Source organism: Macaca nemestrina, chromosome 12 (genome assembly GCF_043159975.1).
Source record: "Macaca nemestrina isolate mMacNem1 chromosome 12, mMacNem.hap1, whole genome shotgun sequence".
NCBI lineage: Eukaryota > Metazoa > Chordata > Mammalia > Primates > Cercopithecidae > Macaca > Macaca nemestrina.
The window spans coordinates 37030091-37040311 of NC_092136.1; positions in this window are offsets into that span (position 1 = coordinate 37030091).

Sequence of the window (10221 nt, forward strand, 5' to 3'; positions counted from 1 at the left end):
CCAGTGACTCAAGGCTATGTGATGTTAGGATTATTTAGTACTCACAGAGTACCTTTTTTTCTCCACCCCGCACTGGGCCCACCCACAGGGATAATGAGGGAAGACAAATATAGAGCTCTAAGTGAAACTGCACCATAAGTCCAAGTTTAGGTACATGATGAGACATGATACTCAATAGACAAAATTTGGTTATTCTAAATTGCATTGACTGCTTGACTTGGAAACAGAATTTTCTTGAGATCTCATGAAGCACATTTGTCCTGCGTAACCCTTTCATTTCTGCTGTCTTCATCCTGGGTACATGCTCAGCATAGTGAGCGTTTATTATTCTTTTGCTAGCAGGAAGGTTAGTGGAGATATTCTCAGAACTATATAACAGACAATGGGCACCCTCCTGGGATTTTTCTAGGAAAGAAGTAGCCGTAACAAAATTGTCAACCTCCACACATATCCTAGTACCTTTAGGACTTCAATTGTTCCCTCTATGGATTCTAAAATTGTTACAAGTTATTGCAAAAGGGAAAATGCTCATTTAAGACTGAACGCAAATCCAGAGATCTCTAGCAAAGGGTAACAGCTTCTACTTTTCTTTTGTCTCTGCTGGATCTTGCACAGACATCCATCACAGCACTTATAGCACTTTTTTTTTTTTTTTGCATTCTTCTCACACACACACAATTAATGTTTTCAAAAATGTGGTCTGGCCGGGCGTGGTGACTCACATCTGTAATCCCAGCACTTTGGGAGGCCGAGGTGGGCGGATCACCTGAAGTCAGGGGTTCGAGACCATCCTGGCCAACATGGTGAAACCCCGTCTCTACTAAAATACAAAAATTAGCCGGGCATGATTGCATGCACCTGTAATCCCAGCTACTCGGCAGGATGAGGCAGGAGGATTGCTTGAACCTGGGAGGCAGAGGTTGCAGTGAGCTGAGTTCGTGCCACTGCACTCCCGTCGGTGCAATAGAGCGAGACTCTGTCTCCAAAAAAAAGAAAAAAGAAAAAAGAAAAAAAAAGTGTGGTCTATGAACCACCAATATCAAAATCTTGAGAGTGGGGTGGTTGATAAAGTAGTTTCCTGGGACTCGGCCCCAGGCCAACTAAACTTGAATGTTCACAGGGTGGGAAGTGGGATTCAGTCAGATGATTTAAAGTCTGACAACCACTTCACTGAACCCTAAGTCTCTCAAGCACAGGGAATATGTCCCAGCAAGAGAGAAAATATTTGGGACCAAAGGAAGGACTAAGATCTACTAGACAACCAGATATAGGACACAGGCACTGGCCGTTTCTGCCTACAAGGACAAGCCCAGTCCTACGTGGCCTGAAAAGACTCTAACAGCCCATATGCCTTGTTATAAACTCTGAAATAGTTCACTTTATAAACGAAGCTCCTGGAGAGAATAGCGCACAATTTCTCTTTCTCACTGCCTGGGAAAAGGTCTTTGAGCAAGAATGAAAACAAGGATAATAATAGAATTGAGTTCCTGGGCTGTTCTAAGGAATTACCATTAAAATCAATCATGAAATTATTTTCTAATATAATGTGAAGTGTAACTTCTTAAAATAGGAATAATAAGTCTGAATTTGCTTTTTCCCCCACTTTGTTCATTAATTCATTTAGTTATTCAATGATTCATTTTCTTATTCAGTAAATATTTATTGAGCACCTACCATGTACCAAGCACTGAACTAACAGCTAAGGATAAACAAGATAGACAAAGTCTCCACCCTTGTTTGGTAGAAATTTGTTTCACTTATTCACGCATTCATTCAACAAATGTAACTAAACACATCATTTGGAAGAAACTGGGCTGGGTACTGTGAAGAATGTTTAGACAAATGATGTGTAAACCATGTCCTCTAGCAGTTTTCAATCTAGCTGGGATGTCAGAGACCCAGATAGAAATGATTCATTCTAGTACTAGGCAAAAAAAAATGACCAAGTAAAAAATGAGATTGCTTCTGACTCAGGTTGACTGAAAAGGAGAGACTTAAGCGAAGTCATAAACTGAGGCAAATTTTGACATTCAGGTATGAAAACAGCATATTCATCTGCTGAAATCACAAGGGCAAAAGCAAGTATGCCCATCTAAATATTTGAGAAAGTATAACAAGCTGAGTGCTGTATATGGTGTGTTTAAAAACTGAGGAGAAAAACATCTGACCAGTTGAAGGATACCTGGCTAAAAATTTGGTCTATGTTGCATCCCTATATGTGCATCTTCCTTTTCTATTTATTTATTCAATTATTTATGCAAAATATTTATTAAGCACCTAATATTTGTCAGGCATCATACTAGGTGAGTGTATTAGGGTTTTCTAGAGGGAAAGAACTAATAGGATATATGTATATATGAAAGAGAGTTTATTAAGGAGAATCGACTCCCACGATCACAAGGTGAAGTCCCACAATAGGCCATCTGCAAGATGAGGAGCAAGGAAACCAGTAGTGGCTCAGCCTGAGTCCTCAAACCTCAAAAGTAGGGAAGCTGATAGTGTAGCCCTCAGTCTGTGGCCGAAGGCCTGGAAGCTCCTGGCAAACCACTGGTGTTAAGTCCAAGGGTCCAAAAGCTGAAGAACTTGGAGTCTGATGTTCAAGGGCAGGAAGCATCCAGCATGGGAGAAAGATGAAGGCTGGAAGACTCCGCAAGTCAGCTTCACCCTCCTTCTTCTGTCTGCTTTATTCTAGCCATGCTGGCAGCTGATTAGATGGTGCCCACCCAGATTGAAGGTGGGTCTGCCTCTCCCAGTCCATTGACTCAAATGTTATTCTCTTTTGACGACATCCCCACAGACACACCCAGGAACAATACTTTGCATTCTTCAATCCAATCAAATTGACACTCAGTATTAACTATCACACTGAGCATATATAAATGAGATCTCTGATTTCTACCCTTGAAAACCTAGGAAACAAGAGAGAAATAGTGAGCACATGGCGTATGTGCTACCTTTTCTATCTCCCTTGCCCATGGCCCAAATCACTAATTAACAGAGTAGCCTTTTCTGCTGAGCCTATATACAGCCTCTGAACATTTAAAAACAGTATTCAAACACACACACACACACACACACACACACACACACACACACACACAAAAACTCAGTGTCAGAGATATGTGGAGGAGGGCTGAAATTTCCCAACCAAGGCGACCTTGGATTAGTTTTGCTAGTGGATCTGCCAGCTGACCACAGATGCATGAGCACTGATGCATTTGGCTTAGCTCAGATCTGCAAAATCTTCTATAAATCCATAGACTTGTGAAAATAATATACAGTTGTTATTTTAAGCCACTAAGTTTTGGAGTGGTTTATAATGCACAAGAGCAAACTGATAAAGAATTTGGTATTGCACTTTGGTTCTGTCATAACTAAAACTTAAAAGATGTGACATTGGCTTTGGGTCAGAAAAGTTGGCAGAAGCTAGAATAATGGTGAGGAAGCTGTTAAAGGAGACTGGAGAAATGGCGATCCATTTCATATAACGGTGAAACCACTGTTAAGACTGCCACCTGTTATAACTAAGACAATTTTAAATGTACTAATGAACTTTTGGATTTAAGCAATGAGATTTCCATGCAGGATGTTGAAAGTGCCAGCTGGCTCTTATTGACTGTATTTGATACACTACTACAAGAAAGAGATATTCTAAAGAAAAGACTAGCTATTCTACAAGGAGAACATAGAGAAAATATGGAGTTCATGATTTTCTGGGAGGGACATAAAACTATTTTTCATCTCTAGCCCCTCTAGGGAGCAATATAACTCTCAAAACAAATTTAAGCTTGGGGACAAAGATAAAATCACAGGCATGGCTATAAGATCTTTTTTGAAGATCTGTGAAGGAATTCAGGCAAAGTCTAGTAGAGCTTCTCTACTATACAAAAGAGATTAGAATAATAGTAAAGGTGTGACTTTTATCTCATGAAGTAGAATCCAACCATATTCATAGGAATTCAGAATATTTTTAATTCATCTAGATGGGCAACATTTTGCCAGCCTGGAGGAAAAAAGAATTGAGACTCTATAGAGGTGTCTCACACTTGTAGAAAGACCTCTCTGCTCCTAATTTTCTATAGGCAGGAAGCAGGAAAATCTTCCAATATTCTTTTCTGAAGTGGGCAAGAAAAGTGGAAGACACATGCCAACAGCCATGGAAAACAATGAACTGAGGAGCATCCCCAGAAAGCAGAATGAATCAAATAACATTTCCCAGCTCCAGAGTAGGGGAAATGGAAATCATCTGCCCAGAAAGAGTTCAGAGTTTCCATGGACCAGTGACTGCTATGTAGTTTCAATTCATCTCCTTTCTAAATGAGAATACTTATATAAGTTATTCTGTCCTCATTTCGCCATTCTATGTTGAGTATGTTTAGAGCAAATTTTTGCCAGCAAATTTTGTTATGTTTTTTGCCAGAACTTAACTTTTTTGATCAAGAGGAGCATGTAATGAACCTAATATAGATCACAATGCCCTGGACTTCAAGTAGGATGCCCCAACTTGAAGAGATTTTGGAAGGTCCTGGGATACGAGGAATATATTTCACAAGGGGAAGCATGTTAGTAATCGTGCTCAGAAGGCAGAATATGGCAGATTGAGCGAATTAGGGGACCCAGGTTTTCATAACTGCTATATCTTTCCCCTTTGGTACTACTGTCACACTCAAACTCTAGGCTTAACCAAGTGACTGTTTGGATGAGTGAGAAAAACTTGAAACCAGCAGAGGCTTGAAAATTTGCTTGTGCATTTCTGCCTTTTGTCTTTGATTCCTGCCGCTACCATGAGAACCTACCAGGCTAGCCTGCTGAAGGGAATGAAAGACACGTAGAAGAGAGCCAAGTTGTTCTAGCTGAACCTATACTAGACTAAACCATCCCCAGTCAACTTGCCAGCTTACTGCAGATGCCCAAGATGGCAAAATGAGCTGAGCCTATCCTAGATCAGCAGAATCTTTCAGCCAGACAGTAGACCCACAAGACATAATGATCACTAAGTTTATGTTACACAGCAAGAGTGAACTGATACAGACAGCATGTGTGATGAAATCTATTTACCATCTCAGTAGTAGAGTTCCTTTTAAAGAAGCTGGAGGCAAATTTGAAGGATATTCCCTCATTAATAGATTCATCTTTTTAGTGATATTCATAAAATCTCAGCTCGATGGACATCTCTAAATTGACAAACAGATAGAAAGAATAGCAGTGAGGTGATACCAATATGAGAATTCAACAAGTCAGTGTCTGAATCATTGAAAACAGCCTTGGTCAGAGATGTGATTATGCCATCTGCCTTAGTCTATTCTCACACGGCTAATAATGACATAACTGAGACTAGGAAATTTATAGAGGAAAGAGCTTTAATTGACTCACAGTTCAGCATGTCTGGGTAGGCCTTAGGAAATTTACAGTCACAGTGGAAGGGGAAAGAAACATGTCCTTCTTCATGTGATGTCAGGAAGGAGAAGAATGAGAGCCAAGTGAAGGGAGAAGCCCCTTATAAAACCATCAGATCTCATGAGAACTAACTCACTATCACAAGAACAGGATGGAAAAAACTGTTGCCATGATTCAATTATCTCCACCTAGTTCCTCCCCACAACATGTGGGGGTTATGGAAACTACAATTCAAAATGAGATTTGGGTGGGGAAACAGTCAAAGCAGATCACCATCATAGACCAGCTCAGCCTCTTAAATGCAGAATGATGCCCAAGGAGACCACCCTTCACTTAGGAAGGAGTCTAGTTTAATTACATTTGATAATTAGATAACACTGCAATTAAAAATTACACGTTAGATGAATGGGGGGATTCTCAGTGGTATTGGAGAAGAAAGGATTGATCTATGAGATGAATCAAGGACAACCCAACTAGTTGTAGGGTCTAGTTGTAGATAGGGAAATGTGAAAAAGGAGGCATCAAAGGTCATCACAACCTAGTCATTAATCTACTTAAAAACCTTCAATAGCTCCATGAAAACTTACGTGATGTCTCTACTAAAGTCTAAGTTCCATGAAGAACCAAATAATTAAGATAATCGTCATCATCATCACCATCATCAAATCTAACACTTATTGACTGCGTATTCTTATTACATGTCAGGCAGTGTACTAAGAAATTTGCCTTCATTAATTATCTTGTTTACTTTTTACAATATCCTTGGAAAATAGAAACTGATATTATCCCCATTTTACACATGAGAAACTGAAGTATAGGGAACTTGAAGTGATTTACTCATGGTCAGGAAACACAACGGAGTCAAAGTTCAAACAGAGGTCGTCCTCTGACTTGAAAACATTCATTCTTAAATATTATCCTATTCTTCCTCTCTTATTGGGATACATGCTAGCTCCCCCGTGTCAACTCAGGTTTGATATGGTATATACGATACATATTTGTTGAGTTAATGAATGAAGAAATGAGAAGAAAATAAATGAATAAAAGGATAAATTGGCCACAAACAAGTAAGAGAATAATAGTACTAATGACAGAACCAAAACCAAAACAAAAACAAACAAACAAACAAACAAACAAACAAAAAAACTGAGAGAAGTCCTGCAAGGCGAAGGCAAGGAAACTTTGCATTTTATTATGGCAATAATAGAATGATAGTTCCTCCATGTGTTCAGGAAGAAATTAGCAAGATGACATTTGAAAAAGAAATTAAGTGAACACAGGTTTTTGGCATCTTTGATATAAAGAAAAATAGGTTATTTATATAGATAAGAATGACCTTTGTATATCTAGAAGCAAAAGGCAAAAAAAAAAAAAAAAAAAAAAAAGGAAGAAAAAAATGTGGAAAAAAAAGGAGGTTACCAAAATGAGCCAGTGCTCTGGGAGTTCGTTGCTAAGAAAGAAGGCTTCACTAGGTTATGGTCAAACAAGGCCAGCTATAAAGCATTCTTCCCAGGGCACACCTGCTTCTATATTACCTCCCCTAATTAACAAGAACAGCTGAGAATTCATTGATTATGTCCGTATGTGTATTACTCACTCTGTCAGACCCTTGATAATTGAATTCATAATTTAATCTTCATGGAAACATTCTGAGTTTGATATTATTATTTCCATTTTACAGATGAAGTTCAGTGAGAGAAAGATCCTTCTGCTAAAAATGGTGGAAAGGTACAAACTTAGATCTGTCTAACACTAAAACTCTTACGCGTTTTTCTATATCAGGCAAACAAAACTGCCAGACCCTGACTGAAAGAGAGCATTCACCCCTCTTGCCTTCAACGGACAATCTCGAAGAAGAAACTTCTTTTTCCTCCAATACATTTTTCCAAGGAGAGAAACAGTAATAAACATTTCCAATCATGTGTACGTAAGTAGACTTAGTTGAATGATTATAGCAATAATTATTGATTCTTTTATTTAATTCCTTAAAAAGAAAGACATATACCTAACTTTGATTGAACTACCATAATATCATGAAGACAATATAAAACAGTTAAAACAGCAGTAAGTTGCCTTTTCTTTTCCAGCTCAGTGTCTTTATTCTTTTCCATCCTCAATAACTATCTATACCATTTTTGTCCATGTCAGACTATAAGGTTTGACTAAGAATTTGGTCAGCCCCATTATAACTCCTTGCGTGGCACACAAAGGTATTCTCCATGAGATGGAGTCCAAGTCACAGAAGGTTTTGCAGTGGAAAGTTGGAGTCTTTTCTTCACCCTTAGTTACATACTCTGGTGTTAATGGAAGGATTCCTCCATTCCTAATAGAATCTGGGAGAGAGTTAAGAATCCTATGATGGGCACCATGTGGAGACACAATTTGCTTGTTGTCCAACTAGCTGTTAGTCTACCTCTTTCCTGGAGTGTGAGTATAGATTTCACCAAACAAAAGCATTATCTTTCCCCTGTCTAATTCCTGTTTACTCTTTAAGGTTTTATAAGCAGGCACTTTTTACCGATATTTCAAGTTACTCCTGACTTTTGATCTTATTTAATTGTCATCTAAGGATATGCATTATCTCCCCCAAGACATTGCAGTTTCTTGTAAGCAGGGATGCCCTAAACACGAGTTTGGGTGATGGCAAAACAAAATTGAGAAGAGAGACTCAGACTGAGAAACTTATTACACAAAATAGGGTAGGATAAGTAATAGGAGGCTGACCCAGCTATACTCTAAATGTGCCAGCAGAGCTTGGTAACCATGCAGGAAAGAGGTAGCAGCAGTCCAGTCAGGCAGGCAGTGTAAGAGGGGGTTAAGAAGTCAGGCAGGGAGAACATGGTGATGAGCCTTCCAGATAAAGGTAATATGAATAGGTGGTCAGCACCAGAGGATAACAATGGCTCCAGCGGGGCCTGGGTTTTATGAACAGGACGCCAGGTATCACGTTATAGGAAGGGGATCTGCCGGTGACAGATGCAGGCTCCAGAAGCATCAGAGTCCTGGAAAAGAAATAAAGACAGGAGAAAACAAGACAGAAACTCTAGAAGTTATTGAAGCTCAGAAATTTGGAGAACTTGGACGAGGTCAAGGAGAATATGCCACATCTGCAGTCAGAATGAGAGTCTTGAGCCCGTATGCCAGAAATAGAGCAAAGTGCCTCCCATGTTAGTGTTAGTACCCAGATTGTCTCAGGGAGCCATTGATGAGGTTTATAGAAATTAAGCCATAGTACCCAGCTTGTCTCAGGGAGCCATTTATGAGGTTTATAGAAACTAAGCCAGTCCCTGAAATGACTGTAGATTACATATTTTTAAATTCCGCCATGGGTTTACATCTAGAGCTCTGCATGTAGAAGACACTTGATTACAATCACATAGAACTAAGTGTATTATATGTGCTAGACACTAGTCTAAGTGCTTGACATGAGTTATCTCATTTAACCACATCCTAGGATTGTATATACAATTATGCGCCAAATAACATTTTGGTCGACAATAGGCCATATGTGACAGTGGTCCTAAAAGACCATAACATCATATTTTTAGTGTACCTTTTCTATGTCTAGCTATGTGTAGATACACATATACTTACCATTGTGTTATAATTGCTTACAGTATTCAGTACACTAACCTGCTATACAGGTTTATAGCTTAGGAGCAATAGGTTATACTATATAGCCTGAGTATGTAGTAGGCTACACTATCTAGGTTTGTGTAAGTACACTCTATAACGTTTGTACAAAATTACCTAATGACACATTTCTAGAAATGTATCCCTGCCATTAAGCAATTAATTATTGTACTATTATTCTTATTTAATAGAAAGAAAGCCAAGGCCCAAGCAGATGAAATAAATTGCCCAAGAGCTGGAAGCACTCCCCTTGAAAACCAGCACAAGACAAAGATGTCCTCTCTCACCACACCTGTACAACGTAGTATTGGAAGTTCTGGCCAGGGCAATCAGGCAAGAGAAAGAAAGAAAGGTATTTGAATAGGAAGAGAAGAAGTCAAACTATCTTTGTTTGAAGATGACATGATCCCATCTTCTCAGCCCAAAAGCTTCTTAAGCCAATAAGCCACTTCAGCAAAGTCTCAGGATACAAAATCAGCATGCGAAAATGGCTAGCATTCCTATACACCAACAAGAGGCAAACTGAGAGCCAAATCATGAATGAACTCCCGTTCACAATTGCCACAAAAAGAATATAATACCTAGGAATACAGTTAACAAGGAAAGTGAAGGACCTCTTCAAGAGGAACTACAAACCACTGCTCAAAGAAGTCAGAGAGGACACGAACAAATGGAAAAAATTCCATGCTCATGGATAAGAAGAATCAATATCGTGACAATGGCCATATTGCCAAAAGTAATTTGTAGATTCAATGCTATTCTCCTTAAACTACCATTGAAATTCTTCACAGAATTAGAAAAAACTATTTTAATATTCATATAGAACCAAAAAAAAAAAAAAAAAAAAAAGCCCACAGAGCCAAGACAATCCTAAGCAAAAAGAACAAAGCTGGAGGAATCACACTATCTGATTTCAAACTATACTACAAGGCTACAGTAATCAAAACAGTACGGTACTGGTTCAAGAATAGATACATAGACCAACGGAACAGAATAGAGAACCCAGAAATAAGACTGCACACCTACAACCATCTGATTCTGACAACCTGACAAAAACAAACAATGAGGAAATAATTCTCTATTTAATAAATGGTGCAGGGAGAACTGGCTGGCCAAAATATTCAACATTCTTAAAGAAAAGAATTTTAAACCCAGAATTTCATATCCAGCCAAACTAAGTTTCATAAGTGA